The 15,877-nt window shown below is 36.1% G+C and overlaps 2 pseudogenes; one reads left to right on the forward strand and one right to left on the reverse strand.

The window, feature by feature from the left end:
* Nucleotides 1-187: 187 nt before the first annotated feature.
* Nucleotides 188-4,438, forward strand: LOC144256175 (phospholipid scramblase family member 5 pseudogene; annotated as a pseudogene).
* A 5,045-nt stretch (nucleotides 4,439-9,483) lies between these two features.
* LOC144256176 (poly(A) polymerase alpha pseudogene) lies at nucleotides 9,484-14,360 on the reverse strand (annotated as a pseudogene).
* Nucleotides 14,361-15,877: the final 1,517 nt, after the last annotated feature.

Genomic DNA, 15,877 nt, shown 5'->3' on the forward strand with positions numbered 1-15,877 from the left:
TCTTCACTGTAATATGATTTTATATGTTGATCCACTTAAGAGAGTAGCTCATTTTAAAATTTTCTTTTATTTTCTATCCTTCATACCCACCCCAAGAGAAGTCATTTTTCTCAGTAGTCCATTTTGATTCCTTATTTCCACTCTTTCCTGTTCAGAGAATTACTTATATGTTGTTTTGTATGTAAACATGAGGTAACATTAATTTTTTTTTCTTGGAACTTGCTTTTCACAGTACATGATACAAATAACAACACATGATGGGAGAGAAATCCATGATGGGAATATTCAGATCATTAGGTAGAGATCTAATTATTGTTTTCACTAACTTTTAGGATTCTCCTTTTGGTGAATCTTTATGGTGTTATTAGTAGTTCCAACCATGACAAATGCTTTAAAGCATTCATACATGTGTGTGTGTGTGTGTGTGCGCACACATATTTACATATATATATATATTCTGAATACACAGAGCTTTTATATTATAGGCTTTCAAAAATGGTATTACTGAGTAATATAGTATCCACATATTTTATGCTCATATTGTAAATTTGTTTTCCAAAAAGGCATCATGGTATCAAAATGTTCTGAGGGGGTATGGGGGGGTAGGAAAGATGGTGGAATGAGATGGACATCATTATCCTAAGGACATGTATGAAGACATGAATGGTATGACTCTATGTACAACCGGAGATATGAAAAATTGCACTCTATATGTGTAATATGAATTGCAGTGTATTCTGCTGTTACATATAAAAATTAAAATTTTTTAAAAATGCAAAAAGTTTTTTTTCCTAGCATGTTTACCAACAGAAGGGGTTATCACATTTAATTTTTACTTGGTAAAAAGTGAACAATTAGTTGGATGGAAGGGTCTGGAATTTTACCACATTTATAAGCTAATGAGTTCATTAATGGGTTAGCCCATTACCAGTTGGAAGAGGCTGCCAAAAGACCCAAGACCCCTGGTTCAGAGAAAAAGTATTGAATTATTCATTGCTTCATGTTCACATCAGCTCCCCCTGCCCGCAATTCCACAGGGTGACACAGATGGGCCTAGATGATCTGTGTTATAGGAGAGGACCACTGAGTTTGAGGGACTTACTACTTTTGTAGTAAATAGAAGCAAGTCTGTTCTGTGTCTGGGAGAAATCATCCTCCAGGTTTCTTGCTGCAAACACAACTCTTAGACACATCCTGAATAAAGTTGACACAGGGCATTGCATTCCTGGCACCATCAAAAAAATATGCTGATTTGAAACTTGGGAAAAGGTGCCACTACCCATATAGAATCAACAAAGGATCTTGAGTAGGGGTGATGGGAGATGGAGAAAAACACAAAGAAAACACAGAGACATTTTTAAGTAAAAATGGGGCCACTTGGGACATTGTTCTCTGATGGAGGAATAGTGACACAACATATTCTAAGGATTGAAACCATTTAGGTCATTTAATAGCTGTTTTGCAAAATTGGCAGGAGATGACATAGGAATCTTACTTTTCTGTATGAGTTGGATGTAGTGGTGCAGTTGTAAGAGATTTAAACTGTCACGTTTCTCACAACTAAACACTCCGGGTCATCCAGGTGAACTGGACTGGCACGAAATAATCACACAAGAGACAGATATACCTTTTTCTTTGGGGGTCCTGTGATGGCTCCTCTGACCTTAAGGGTTCACAGAAAGAGAGAAAAGAGCACTTGCTGAACCCTTTTATTGAGGAGAAGCCATTCAAATGACGCAAAAAGTCAGGTTTCAGAGGGTTGAGTCTAGCCTCCTGATGTCTGCTGTCTGCAGGTTGACTGATATCTAGGAAGGCCACATCCAAAGGCAGAGCAAGAGAAGGGGACACACAAAGGGCATTTCCATGGAATATTCTATCCCAAACAGGGCAAAGAGGTATATACAAAGGAATAGGTGAGTGTTGCTCCTGAAGACATGCCTTCTACTTCCTGGGCCGGGACAATGCCCAAGTCACCACGAAATGTAGTGATAGGTCAGAGCCTCTTGCTTCAGGATGGAAGGTATGAGTCATTCAGAGTGGCTCCCCACACTAAACTAACATTGCTATGATTCTAAATTCCTAATAGATGCATCTTTGTGTTTTTCCAATCCCATTGAGAGCTATTGTATAAACAGGTGTTACACAAATACATTTATAAGAAACATGGCATTATAATTGTTGTCTGACCTTAAGACTCTGTATCTGATCGCCTAAACGTATTACAGTAACTTCTAAAGCATTTAACTTAGCCCCAAGTTTACTATCAATAGCCTCTTGATTTTAAAAGTCTATTGGCGTAGAACCTAATTGATTATCACTTTTTAAATTTTTTTCCTTTTAATTTTTTATTTTTGTTTATAATCAGCTGTCTGTCCTTTGTTCTTGTCTCACTGTCCTGAATAGGGAATCCTTACTGTTATAAGGGGAAATGGGTGATGATGGCTCTGGCTGCTTCAGGTTGAGAGGGAGTGACATGGGGCATGCAGTTTTAGGAATTTTTTGGATCAGTGGCAAAATTTTAGTTCAAAGTGAACAGGTTGTAAAGTCATTGTAGAGATGGGTGCTTCTATAAGAGAAACAAAGAAGACACGAGTATTGGATTAAGATTAATACAAAATAAATGTCACAGCATCTAGAACATGTCAATGAATATCATGATGATGATAGAAACCAGTAATTTTTTTTTTAACAGGAGATGCAAGAGCTAAGAAGTTGTTCCCATGACAGGACCAATGTTGACATGGCCTCTATTTGGGAATGTAAATCTTTAAGGATATTAGTTACATTGTCAGAGTTATCCAAAATGTAAACACAACCCTTGATTTTTATAATGTCACAGATGTCCCCATAAGATGTAGTTAAGATATTTAATCTCACCTGATTTTTGTAAAATACCTTTTTATTGGTATAACCTCTGTGTTTAATAGAGATCCCTTTATTCATGTTATGTAGGGCTAGATAATCATACTAGCAAACACAGATTAAGTCTGTCTATGTAGGAGGTTAGGAAAATTTATAGGCCTTAAATTGATCAATATAAACTTTTGACCCTGATAATCTTTGTTGATAGTTATTAGGCACTCCTGTCTAAAAATTCTTTTTTTTTTTAAAGTCTCCAGCTTTATTTACTCTTGGTGGGGCTGACTCAACTGTATATCTTAAATTACATTAAAAGAAATATTGCCTCTCCTTTTAAATGTTCAGGTGTTACTGTAGTTTGGTTATAACTAGTTTTGCTAGGTGTTTAAGACCAACTTATCAAATTGACCTTATTCCTATCTATAGTTAAGAGTCAGTTGAGTTTTCTTAGGTGGATGTTCTTGGGAACCTGTAATCTCCAGCGATTTAGGAGGCTGAAATGGGGATTGCAAGTTTAAGGCCACACTGAACAAATGAGCAAGATCCTGTCACAAAAAATTAAAAAAATTAAAAGGATTGGGGATGTAGCTCAGTTGTACAGTGTCCCTGGATTCAATCCCTAGTATGAAAGAAAAGAAGAAGAGAAGAAGGGAAGGAAGGAAAAGAAAGAAAGAAAAAGAGAGAAAGAGGAGGAAAGAGAAAGAGAAGGGAGAAAGGAAGAAATTAATAAATAAATAAACATGGGAAAGGAAAAAAGAAGGTAATGCATCCAAGATCTGTGTGACAAAATCAAATGGTTTAAGATATTTGTAATTAGAATACTTCAGGAAAACAGAGAAAATAAAGCAGAAAAAACATTTTGGCTGATAATTTCCCAAGAAGTTTAGAGATCCCCAAGAAGAATACATATCAAAGAACCCACACCAAGACACATCGTAATTAAATTTCAGGAAACCAAAGATAAATCATATTGCAGAGGAAAAATTAGAACTGATAATTGTATACCAGCAAGTGGAGGTTCTGGAATGATACTAGAAACTGAGATCTCCAAACATATTAGATTAAAATTAGCTCAGGACAAATTATTTACTTGTCAGTGGAAGAAAGCAGCTGCTTCAATCATACTTTCTGTTCCACTCTGCAATTCTAAGAATCACAGAAAAGTCAGGTCAAGAGCTCATTAGAGTAAACAGGACCTTGATATCTATCAGCTGCTGGTGCTCTTGCTACCTGCAAGAGTTAGAAATCCTAGCCCTTAGTTGGTTATGTTACTCAGAAATAAAACCTCTTTCAACCCAAATTCACAATGCAAACTGCAAACAAAGAAGATACTTTTGTTCCTTTTGTGCAACATGTGACTGTTTTGGAAATGTGCATTTTGAGGTGAAAACCATTAATGAAAAGCTTATAATTGGTAAGGTTTTGAAATATTGGTCAGGATTTGTAAATGATATCTTTACAAATGTCCATGCTTTGGAATACACATTTCTACAGACCTAGATGTGACAAAGCAGCAATGATTGGTGCTTTTTTTCACTTTGATTTTATGTTCTTTGAACATTCACTAACTGGATTATAATAAGTAAGATGGTGAAAACAATAAAATATGCAGAATATATTTCAATATACCTTGAATCCTTGATTTCAGATCTGAATTGCTTGAGATCTTTTTTTTAAATAAAAATGTTAATTATTATATTTATTAAAACATAATTTAATGAGGCAAAAAAGAAAGTCTTTCTAATAGAGGAGACAATGCTGAAAATAGAAGCTCAGAGCTGGAGGACAAAGTGTTTGGCCTTGAACATTCAGATGGTATTAGAAAAGAAAATAAGTAACATAAAACAGACACTACTTGAATTAAAGACTCAGAACCCAGTACAATAATATTGAATGATTCCAACACACCTCTCTCACCAATAGATAAGTCATCCAGACATAAACTCAATGGTGGAGTACTGGGGATTGAACTCAGGGGCACTTGACCACTGAGCCACATCTCCAGCCCTATTTGTATTTTATTCAGAGACAGAGTCTCAGTGAGTTGCTTGAGGCTGGCTTTGAACTAGCAATCCTCCTGCCTCAGTCTCCCAAGCTGCTGGGATTACAGGAGTGTGTCACTATGCCTGACTCAGTAAAGACTCATTGTACCTAAAAAATATTATAAATAAAATGAACTTTACAGTCATCTATAGAATATGTTATCTAACAATAGCAGAAGAAGAATATACCTTCTTCTCAGAAGAAGGTATATTTCTTCAAAATATACCATATTTTATTCCATAAGGAAACTCTTAGCAAATACAAAAAATGCAATTCCTTGTATCTTGTCTGGTCAGAGTAGAATAAAATTAGAAACCAACACCAAAAACACTATATAAACACACATAGATTGAACCATATGCTTTTGAATGATGAATGGGTGATAGAAGAAATCAGGGGAGAAATTTAAAAATTCTTAGACTGAAACTTGTGTAATAATATAACTTACCAGAACCTCTGGGACATGTGATTGAGGATTTAGAGAAACCTCAAGCTAAACATCACTGTTAAAAGCCAGATCCCTCAGCCCCATGGGGCTCAGTCAGCCAGAACTTTTGTCATTTAGTTACTTTCATATTCAATAAAGAAGACTTCAAGCCAAAATTAATCAGAAGAGACAAAGAAGTCAGTAGGAAGGTGGTTCTAAGAGGAAAGTTCATAGTTATGAGTGTCTCATGTGAAAATCTGAAAGATCCCAAATAAACAACCAAATGATGCATCTTAAGACCCTTAAAAGGAAAGGGAGAGAGAAGGGAAATTGCATGGAAATGGAAGGAGACCCTCAGGGTTATACAAAATTACATACAAGAGGAAGTGAGGGGAAAGGGAAAAATAATACAAGGGGGAGAAGTGAATTACAGTAGAGGGGGTAGAGAGAGAAGAGGGGAGGGGAGGGGAGGGGGGATAATAGAGGATATGAAAGGCAGCAGAATACAACAGACACGAGTATGGCAATATGTAAATCAATGGAAGTGTAACTGATGTGATTCTGCAATCTGTATACGGGGTAAAAATGGGAGTTCATAACCCAGTTGAATCAAAGTGTGAAATATGATATATCAAGAACTATGTAATGTTTTGAACAACCAACAATAAAAAAAAAGAAGAAAAAACCCTTAAAAACAAGGAAAAAACCCTATAAAGCCAGTGGAAGAAAGGAAATAATATCAGAGTCAAAACCAAAATTCAGAATTAAAACAAATAATAATACAAAGAATCAATAAAACAAAGTTTGTTCTTTGAATTGATAAACAAGATTGATAGATCCTTAGCCAAACTAATGAAAAGAAATAGAAGATACAAATTAATAAAATTCAAAGTGAAAAAAGAGAAATCACCACACATATCACTTAAATCCAGATGATCACTAGGAACTCTTTTGAAAACTTTTGCTCCAATAAATTAAAAAACCTAGGAGGAATGGATACATTTTTAAGACATAAATTGAATCTAGAGGACATAGAAAACCTAAACAAACCAGTAACTAGCAATGAGATAGAATCAGTAATAGGAAGCCTTCCAACAAAGAAAAGAGTCCAGGACCAGATGGATTCTCTGCTGAATTGTATCATATCTTAATTTTTTAAATTTTTTTGGGAATTGTTCTGCTTTTTAAGATTTACTCTTTCAATGGAGAAATACATAATCTGCTTACAAAATAGCTCTTGAAAAATATAAGGTGTATAGATACCATAAAACAAAGCAAACTCCAGCAACAATACACATCATGCAAAAATGAAAGGCTGATTTCCAGTTTGTGAAAACTAGAATTAAAAAGTCACTATACAGAAAAGGTCCAAGTTGTCAGCCAGGAAAACTTGGATGCAGTTACATAAAATATTTAATAAACTGAATTTTCCCCCAATGTGTAAATAAAATGAAGAGATTAAATCTGTGTCTGGAAATTTCAATCTAACTCTGACGCTGCACAAAACACACAGACTCCTTGTGCACTTCACTTGTTAGTTGACTACCATTTTTTTCTTAGGTGGTGGGAGGAAGGGCAAGGTAACTGTATGGAACAAAAATGTGAAAGGTAGAAATATTACAAAGTAGACATTATAAAGTCATGGTGAGAAGAAAGCCTCAATTAATGCATCCCTTAAAGGTGGAAAGACTATACTCCAACTTTGGAAAATTAATTTAGAAGGATATGGGAAGAGTTTAACTAATTGCAGTTTAGCATGAAAAATGCACAGAGGATAGAATGGAACACAATAGAGGATTCATAAAACATGCTCAGCAGAAACACCTACCAGATTTGCTTTGTCCAAATTAAGAAACAGTAAGTTTGTGAAACATCTAGCATTATATTGCCTAAAAATGAATGTTCTGCTGCTCAATTATGAGAAATTATTTTCTTTAAAGGAAGTTTCTAATCTTTTGTTTCTTTTTTACTGTTTCATAATAATATACATAACATTAGGATTTATTTTGACGTAAAAATATTAAATGCATGGATTATAGTTTGCTCCAGTGTTTACTCTTACCCTTCCCCTTCTCCCTCCCCCATTCCTCTTTCTCCACTCTATTGATCTATTTATTTACATTTTAAAAAATTAGTGTTCTGTGGATATAGGTTTGGTGAGGTTCACTGTAGTATATTCATAAATGTACATTGGAAATTTAGTTCAGATTCATTACAGTGTTTCTCCTTTATCGGGTCCCTCTCCCCTCCCCCTCAGTCCCCTTCTTATACTCTCCTGATCTTTCTTTTATTTTGATAGAATCCCCCCATCTCTTTTCTCTTTTTCTCCCCTAATTTTAGACTATCTTCCCTGTATCAGAGAAAACATTCACCTCTTGACTTTCTGAGTCTGACTTATTTCACTTATTATAGTCTCTATTTCCATCCATTTGCCAGCCAATAACATCCTTTCATTATTTTCATGGTTGAATAATACTCAGTCTGTTGTGTATATATGCCACATTTTCTTTATCCATTCATCTATTAAAGGGAACCTAGTTTGGTTCTATAGTCTGGCTATTGTGAATTGTGCTGCTATAAACATTGATGTGACTGTGTCCCTATAGTATGCTGATTTTAGTTCTTTTGGATATATATCAAGTTCCCAATCTTTTGATAGAACAAAACAACATAAAAAGGGTAGAGAGCTGACTGACCAGATGTCAAATGCTTACTAAAAATGATTTTCAAAATGTTTCTGTATGTAAAATTTTCTGACTAGTGGTAAACCAGCTAAAATAAAAATTAATTAAAAATCTTTTAAAAAAATACCTTTTTGCCCACATGTTTAAATTGAAAAATCAATTTAGTGTCAGTAAGAATAGGAAAGTTCTTTGGAGTATACAAAATTCCTCTTATTTAGAGATCAAATGGTCATCCAAGACTGATGTCATATGTCACAGGCATTCCTTGTAGTCATCTTAAAATTTTAGCCATGGGACCAAAGTTTAGTGCTCTATGCCACATAGTCACAGGGTTATTGGTTTCACATTATGGCTTAAGAAAATATGGGCATTTTGTTTTGTTGTGAAATAAGCCTCACTTTGTGCATGCAAGCAAAAGGAAAAAAAAAAGAAAAGAGGGGAAACTGAAACAGCTTTTAAAATTCATTTTGAAGACAGCAGATAAATGCAAAAGAATACAGAGCTTCAGTAAGCTGAAAGAAATCTATTTGCTGGCTGATTGGACACAATAAAAAGAAACAAAGGAACAACTCAATGTAGAGACAAGTACAACTCAATGCAGAACTTTCCAGACAGCCACTTTTCTCTTGGCCTGAAGAAAACATCCAACACAGACCTTTCTGATATCCCACTTTGCAAGTCCTGTTCCTGTTATCAAGAATTCAATAAAACAGATTGAACTGGTAAAAAACAACCTTGGAGATCCATAAACAATATTTGCCAACTTGTCTTAAAAATGCTAACAAAGGAGAACAAAGTGTTCAAGATTAGACATGACTGAAAATGGATTTAGGTTTTGTTGGTGACCTCCCTTACTGGGCTAATCAGCATTTGACCATAAGCCTAGGATAGTATGTAAAGCCAGGAGTATTATTATTATTATGATGATGATGTTAACAACAGTTGCATTAATTATCCCCCCCCCAAATTACTGCTTATAAATATGAAAAAACCCTCAAGCTATATTTGTATCCATAATTGAGATCTGGATTAGATTTATGTTTTATGTATTGTTTGGAAAATTTGCAGTACAAAATATTTTTTTTAAAAGAGAGTGAGCGATCGAGAGAGAGAGAGAGAGAGAGAGAGAGAGAGAGAGGTTTTTAATATTTTTTTTTAGTTTTTGGAGGACACAACATCTTTATTTTATTTTTATATGGTGCTAAGTATCGAAACCAGCGCCCCGAGCATGCCCTGCGAGTGCACTGCCACTTGAGGCACATCCCTAGCCCACAAAATATTTTTTTTGTTAGAAAGTAGAACTATTAGATTTTCAGCTTTATCTAATTCAGTTCCCAGTGCTTTCTCCTCCCTTCTATCCTCCCCCATTCCCTTCCCTCTATTCTACTGATCTGTTTACTTATAATTTTTAAAATTAGTGTCTTTTGGATATACATGATATACATGATGGTGAGATTCACTGTGGTATGTTCATATATGTACAGAGAAGAGTGAGGTCAGATTAATTCCACTGTCTTTCCCTATCTCATTGTCTTGAAGTCCACCCTTCTGGATAATGTGGGACTCTTCTTCCTGAGGTGATGATGTCCTCCAGGCTCCCAAAATAGGGTTAAGTATTTTTGTTGTTGCATTTCCTAAAGGTCTAGATAGTGGGTTTATCAGATGTGTTGGGGAAATAGCTCTGGAAACCATAGGCTTTGGTGGTGGAGAAATGACTGGTGTGTGGCTGTTGGAGGAATGCTTTCCCTCAATGTACCCCCTGAGCTTTCACTGGAATTTACTTGTGGCATAGAAAATTCAGTAGCTGAATGTTGGTCACAAATGCTGGCATCATAGCTGAAGCAGGACTGTTTCTGGTCTGAGAACTAGCAGAACTTTTCATCGGACTGATCTTCATAGCATTAGGAGGTGAAGGTACAGACATGTGGTTATCACTGTCCATAAACAAGTCAAGGCAGCTGTCATTTCGATTGTTTAATCTGATTCCTTCTGTTGATTTTTTTCCTGAAGCACATGATTAGGTAGTAGTTGCTGGAATTGCTTTCTTTTTACATGAGTTGCAGCAATTTATATACCCATCTCAAACATCTTGCTGTTTATTGCTTGCCTATGAACTGTATCTGTGAAAGACTGAATATCGCAGGTAAGATCAACACTAAGATTTTCAGAGTTTTCTGGTTTTTTAAAAACTAATACAATCACCTACATTGAGCTAAATTCTTCCTTCTCAGTTTTTTCTTTGGGTGCTAGAAATGACTAGGGATTCTCACAAGCCAGTGAAATAGAATCATTCTTCTCCAAACTTCCAACCAGCATTCAGATTTTTTTATTTCACCAAGCCTACCTATTCTGGGCATTGTTTTTCTCTTGGTGCACTTGCTAGAAGTCCAATATAGCACTTGTACTTTTGAAAGGACTGGAGTTTTTAAAAGTTTGGAACACTCTGTCTTATTCAGAAAAATTTCATCTGTGATAGCAAGACCTTGTTTAACAACTCCTTAACCATGACCACCATACATGTTACAATGGATAAGTTGTATATGGAATTCTGCTGTGAGTATGCTGATAGAATTATAGGCATAAGATGGCATCTATCACTGGTCTTTACCCTTGGATCTCATACAGGAAAATTAAGACTGTATTCTTCAGGCTGCTTTAATAGCACTGGATTTGGCCATTCCAATTTAGAAAATACCAAGAAAATTTAATGTACAAGAGTTGATGCTGCTATTGCATTTGAGCTTAAACTTTTTGTTTGTTTGTTTGGTGCTAGGGATTGAACCCAGAGCCTTGTGCATGCAGGGCAAGCACTCTACCAACTGAGCTATATCCTCCATCCCTTTGTAAAAAATTTATTTATTTTTTTAGTTGTAATTGGACACAATACCTTTATTTCACTTATTTATTTGTATGTGGTGCTAAGGATTGAACCCAGGGTCTCGAACCGGCAAGGCGAGCACTCTAACCACTAAGCCACAACCTCAGCCCTGATGCTATTGCATTTGAATAAAGTCTATCATGTCTAAAGAATGTTTAAAGAAGAAATTATTCCATGAAATAGAAAGGGATTGAACACTTCCAAATTTATTTTATGAATCTAGTTATAATCCTCATATCAAAACCAGATAAGGACACATCAAGGTAAGAAAACTACAAATCTATACCCCTGATGAATTTAGGTATAAGTAATTTTCAACAAAATACTAAGAAGATTTCACATAATAACCAAGTTGGTTTTATCTCAGGGATGCAAGGATATTTTAACATATGCAAAAATGTAATTTACCATATAAACAGAATTAAGGACAAAAATCACATAGTCCTCTCAATAGATGGTGAGAAATCTTTTGACAAAATTTATGAGCCATTCATGATGAAAATACGAAGGAAACAGGAGACAGAAGAAACCTACCTCAACATCATAAAGTCTATATACAACAAGCCCCAAACTAACATTGTAATGAATGGGGGAAAACCTGCACACATTTCCTTTAAATCCAGAACAAGACAAGAATGCTCACTCTCACCAATCCTATTCAATATAGTACTAAAAGTTTTAGCCAGAACAATAGGAAGAGAAGGAAATAAAAGGAATAAAAGTTGGCAAAGAAGAAGTCAAATTAGCACTGTTTGAAGGTCCAAATTCAGCAAAGTAGCAGTTTATAAAATCAATATTAAAAAATCAACAGTTTCCCTATACACCAACAATGAATCTGCTGAGAAAAAAAATCAGAAAAACAATCTCATTCACAATAGTCAAATAAATCAAACCAAGGAGATGAAAGACTTTCATAGTGAAAATGATAGAATATAGAAGAAAGAAACTGAAGAATATGCAAGATGAAAAGACCTCCCATGTCCATATAGGCAGAATTAATATTGTTTAAATGACCATACTACCAAAAGCAATATACAAATTCAATGAAAACCCCATCAAAATACAAAGGATATTCCTCACAGAATGAGAAAAAACAGTCTTAAAATTTATTTGAAAGAATAAAAAAATACAGAATAACCAAAGCAATTTTAAGCCAAAAAACAATGCTGGAGGAATCACAATATCTGACTTCAAATTAGACTACAGACCTATAGCATCAATAACTTCATGGTACTGGCATAAATATGAACACATAGAATAAAGATACAGCATAGAAGATGCACAGACAAACCCACACAGATACAGTCATCTGATTTTTGACAAAAGTGCCAAAATCATATGTTGGAGAAAAGACATCTTTTTAAACAAATAGTGCTGGAAAAATGGTTATCTTTATGTAGAAGAATGAGAAGAGGGCCTTATCTCCCACCCTGAAGAAAAGTCAACTCAAAAAGAATTAAAGACCTGGGAATTTGACCATAAACTATGCAACTCCTAGAAGAAAAAGTAGGATCAACATTCCAACATATAGGTACAGGCAATGACTTCCTCAATATGACCCCTAAAATTCAGGAAAGAATGCAGAGTCAATAAATGTTGATGGCATCAAATTAAAAAGCTTCTTCACAGCAAAGGAAACAATTAAGAATGTGAAGAGAGAACCTACAGAATATGAGGAAATATTTGCTAGCTACTCTTCTGACAAAACCCAAATATCCAGAATATATAAAGAACCAAAAAAAATATTAACATCATAAAACAAATAACCCAATTAATAAATTGGAAAATGAATTAAACAAGACAATTTTGAAAAGAAATACAAATGACAAACAAATATATGGAAAAAATATTCAACATCATTCACCATCAGGGAAATGCAAATCAAAACTACACTGAAATTTCATCTCACTCCAATTAGAATAGCATCTATCAAGAATACAAACAATAATAAATGCTGGAGAGGATGGGGAGAAAAAGAAACACTTTCACAATGTTGATGGGATTGCAAATTAGTCTAACCACTCTGGAAGTCAGTGTGGAGGTTCCTCAAAAGACTAGGAATGGAAACACAATATGACCCAGCTATCCCACCTCTCTGTATTTGTCCTAAAGAGCTAGAGTCATCATTCTATAGCAATACATGCATATTCATGTTTGTGGTAACACAATTTGCAATAGCCAAACTATGGAGCCACTCTAGGTGCCTGCCAATGGATGAATGGATAAACACCACGGAGTTTTGTTTAGTCATAAAGAAGAATAAAATTGTGTCATTTGGAGAACTGGATGGAACTTGAGAACATTATGTGAATCAAAATAAGCCAAATTCAGAAAATCAAGGGTCATAAGTTTTCTCTCAAATGTGTAAGCTAAAGAAGAAAAAGGAAAAGAAAGATGGAGAGGGGAATCTCATGAAAAGCAAACGGAGATCAGGTGGAGATGGAGCAGGGAAATACTGGGGAATGATATTGGCCAAATTATATTGTTGTTTTATGTTCATATATGAATATGCAACAATAAATCCCACCATTGTGTACAACCATAATGCACCAATAACATTGGAATAAATAAATTAAAATGAAATAAAAACTAAGAGGAGGAGGAGGAGGAGAAGAAGGGGGGAGGAGGGGGAAGGAGAGGGGGGAGGAGGGGGGAGGAGGAGGGGGAAGGAGGAGGAGGAGAAGGAGGAGGAGAAAAAATTCAATGCATATGAAAGAGGGGATTTGTTATAAAAAGCCCTTCTCCTGCCCCTCCTTCCTGGCCATCATGAGGGGAGCAGCTTTGCTCTGCCATGTGCTACCCACCATGATGTTCTAGCTCACCACAGTCCCCAAATGGGGGAGGGATCAAGTGACTGTAGACCACAACCTCCAAAACTGTGAGCCTAAATAAATGTTTCATCCATTTCAGTTGTTTATTTCTGGTATATTATCGTAGCTACAGGAAGCTAACATAGCCCCTAATGTGCTCAGTTGCCTGGGAAGACTGTCTCAGTAAGAGTGGTTGCATCAGCATCTCCTGGAAATGAGGGTGAAAAAAAATGAAGGCCAGACAAAGGACTTCTCCACTGTACTATGCAAAAGACATGAGGACACCTGCTGAGAAGATTTGGGGAGAAGATGGGGTATATTCTGGAGGGAAATGGAGAAAGAGGTGATGTGCAGGAAATGGTAGAGCTAGGAGAGAGTACTGAGAGGGTATGGAATAATGTCTTGAGATGGAGGAAGACACAGTTGGCAGCCCCTTAATCCTTGAACTTCTTCTCCCTTGACTTCTGTGATCCACATTGTCTGGCTTTTCTTCTTACCTCCCAAATTAGGTTCATTCTCATTTCCTAGCTTCACTTTTCCCATTTAGACTCCCAACTGTGAGCATATCCGGAGCTGTCTTTGGTGTCTACTCATCTAATTTTCCCCCTTGTTCATAAAATTCAACTCATATGATTAACACCGCAGACCTTACCTCCCATCCTTCTTCAACTTGGTCTGATTCTCTGATAATTATTTTCAATAAGAGTTCCACCATTACCTCAACTTAACTTGCCTTCCATTCTGTATTTCTAGCCAGTCATGCCCAGACTGAAATTTTCTGTTTGATCTTTAACTTTCCTCTATACCTCTTTCCTCTCCACTGATAGTGGGATAGGACTAACAAAACCTCTAGGCAGACAAGTCAAAGATTGAGTCTATGATCTTTGTGGCTATCTGAAAATTCTATTATCATCTACCAAGTTATAGAACTTGTAGACATTAAGGTAGGCTAGTACAGAAGGTCCCAGGTTCCAATGTGCAATGAGAACAAACATTGCTTATTCCCCAAATTGTGTGATGGCAGCTTTAGGAATCTTGACTACTCAGCTCTTTATTTTGTGATGCCTATATTGGGATATTAGAAAGTTGGAGGCATTAGCAGGTGAATTTGGATGGAACACACTCTTCTGCTTCTGGCTTTCTAACTACACTGTATACATGTATGCATATGCATAGATAGCATAAATAAGTCGAATGTGCAAGATTCCTTAAAATAGTCAAAGTCTCTTTATATGTCCCTTCTTTCCCATTTCATTAGACCTCATTTCAGACCTTCACTGATGCTGGGGATTGAACCCTGGGGTATTCTACCTCTGAGCTACATCCCCAAACCTTTTTATTTTTTATTCTGAGACAGGGTCTTGCTAAGTTTCTCTGGCTGGCCTCCCACTTGAAATCTTCCCACTTGTCAGCATCCTAAGCAGCTGTGATAACAGGTGTGTCCTCTGGCACCCAGACCTCAATTATTATCATTGGATTTTTATACCATTGCTTTTGCTGTGGCCACAGTTCTGGGTTTTCCTCCTTATCAACTGGAATTTTACCCCATTGTGTTTTGGTTAAATGTCATTTATGTATTAATTCTCCAGCCCTTATTTTCCTCATTTATTAGATGGGGATCATGATACCAACCCCATAAAGATGTTGTGACAATAAATTGAGACCATATATTTAAAAACTCGTAACACAGTGGCTGGCCTACTGCTCCTTCAATTGTCCATCCATCTTCAGTATGTAGGACTGTGGGCTAGATTCTATCATATAGAGATGAAATGAAGGATAAGGTTTGTCAAGAGTCCTGGGAAAGGGCTGAAAGGAAGAGTGAGATGCTGTGGAAAGGGACAGTGCAGAGGGATGCAGGGTTGGGGAAGTCACACAGAAACTGTTACTGCAGGTGGCCCAAGGGTCATGTGATTGAGGATTTAGAGAAACCTCAAGCTAAACACCACTGTTAAAAGCCAGATCCCTCAGCCCCATGGGGGCTCAGTGGGCCAGAACGTCTGTCATTTAGCTTAGGGAGGCTTAAGGAAAGGCTAGAAGTCAGTGTTGATTCCTGGAAGAATTTTTTTGTTTCAGGAAAATGCCTTTCTTTTATCCCTTGGAAACTGAATAAGAAGGCAAGAAACAAAGTAAGGTATTTTCTCTCACCTTCACTTACCACATAATCAACATGACA

This window comes from Urocitellus parryii, chromosome 7, assembly GCF_045843805.1.
Source record: "Urocitellus parryii isolate mUroPar1 chromosome 7, mUroPar1.hap1, whole genome shotgun sequence".
Taxonomy (NCBI): Eukaryota; Metazoa; Chordata; class Mammalia; order Rodentia; family Sciuridae; genus Urocitellus; species Urocitellus parryii.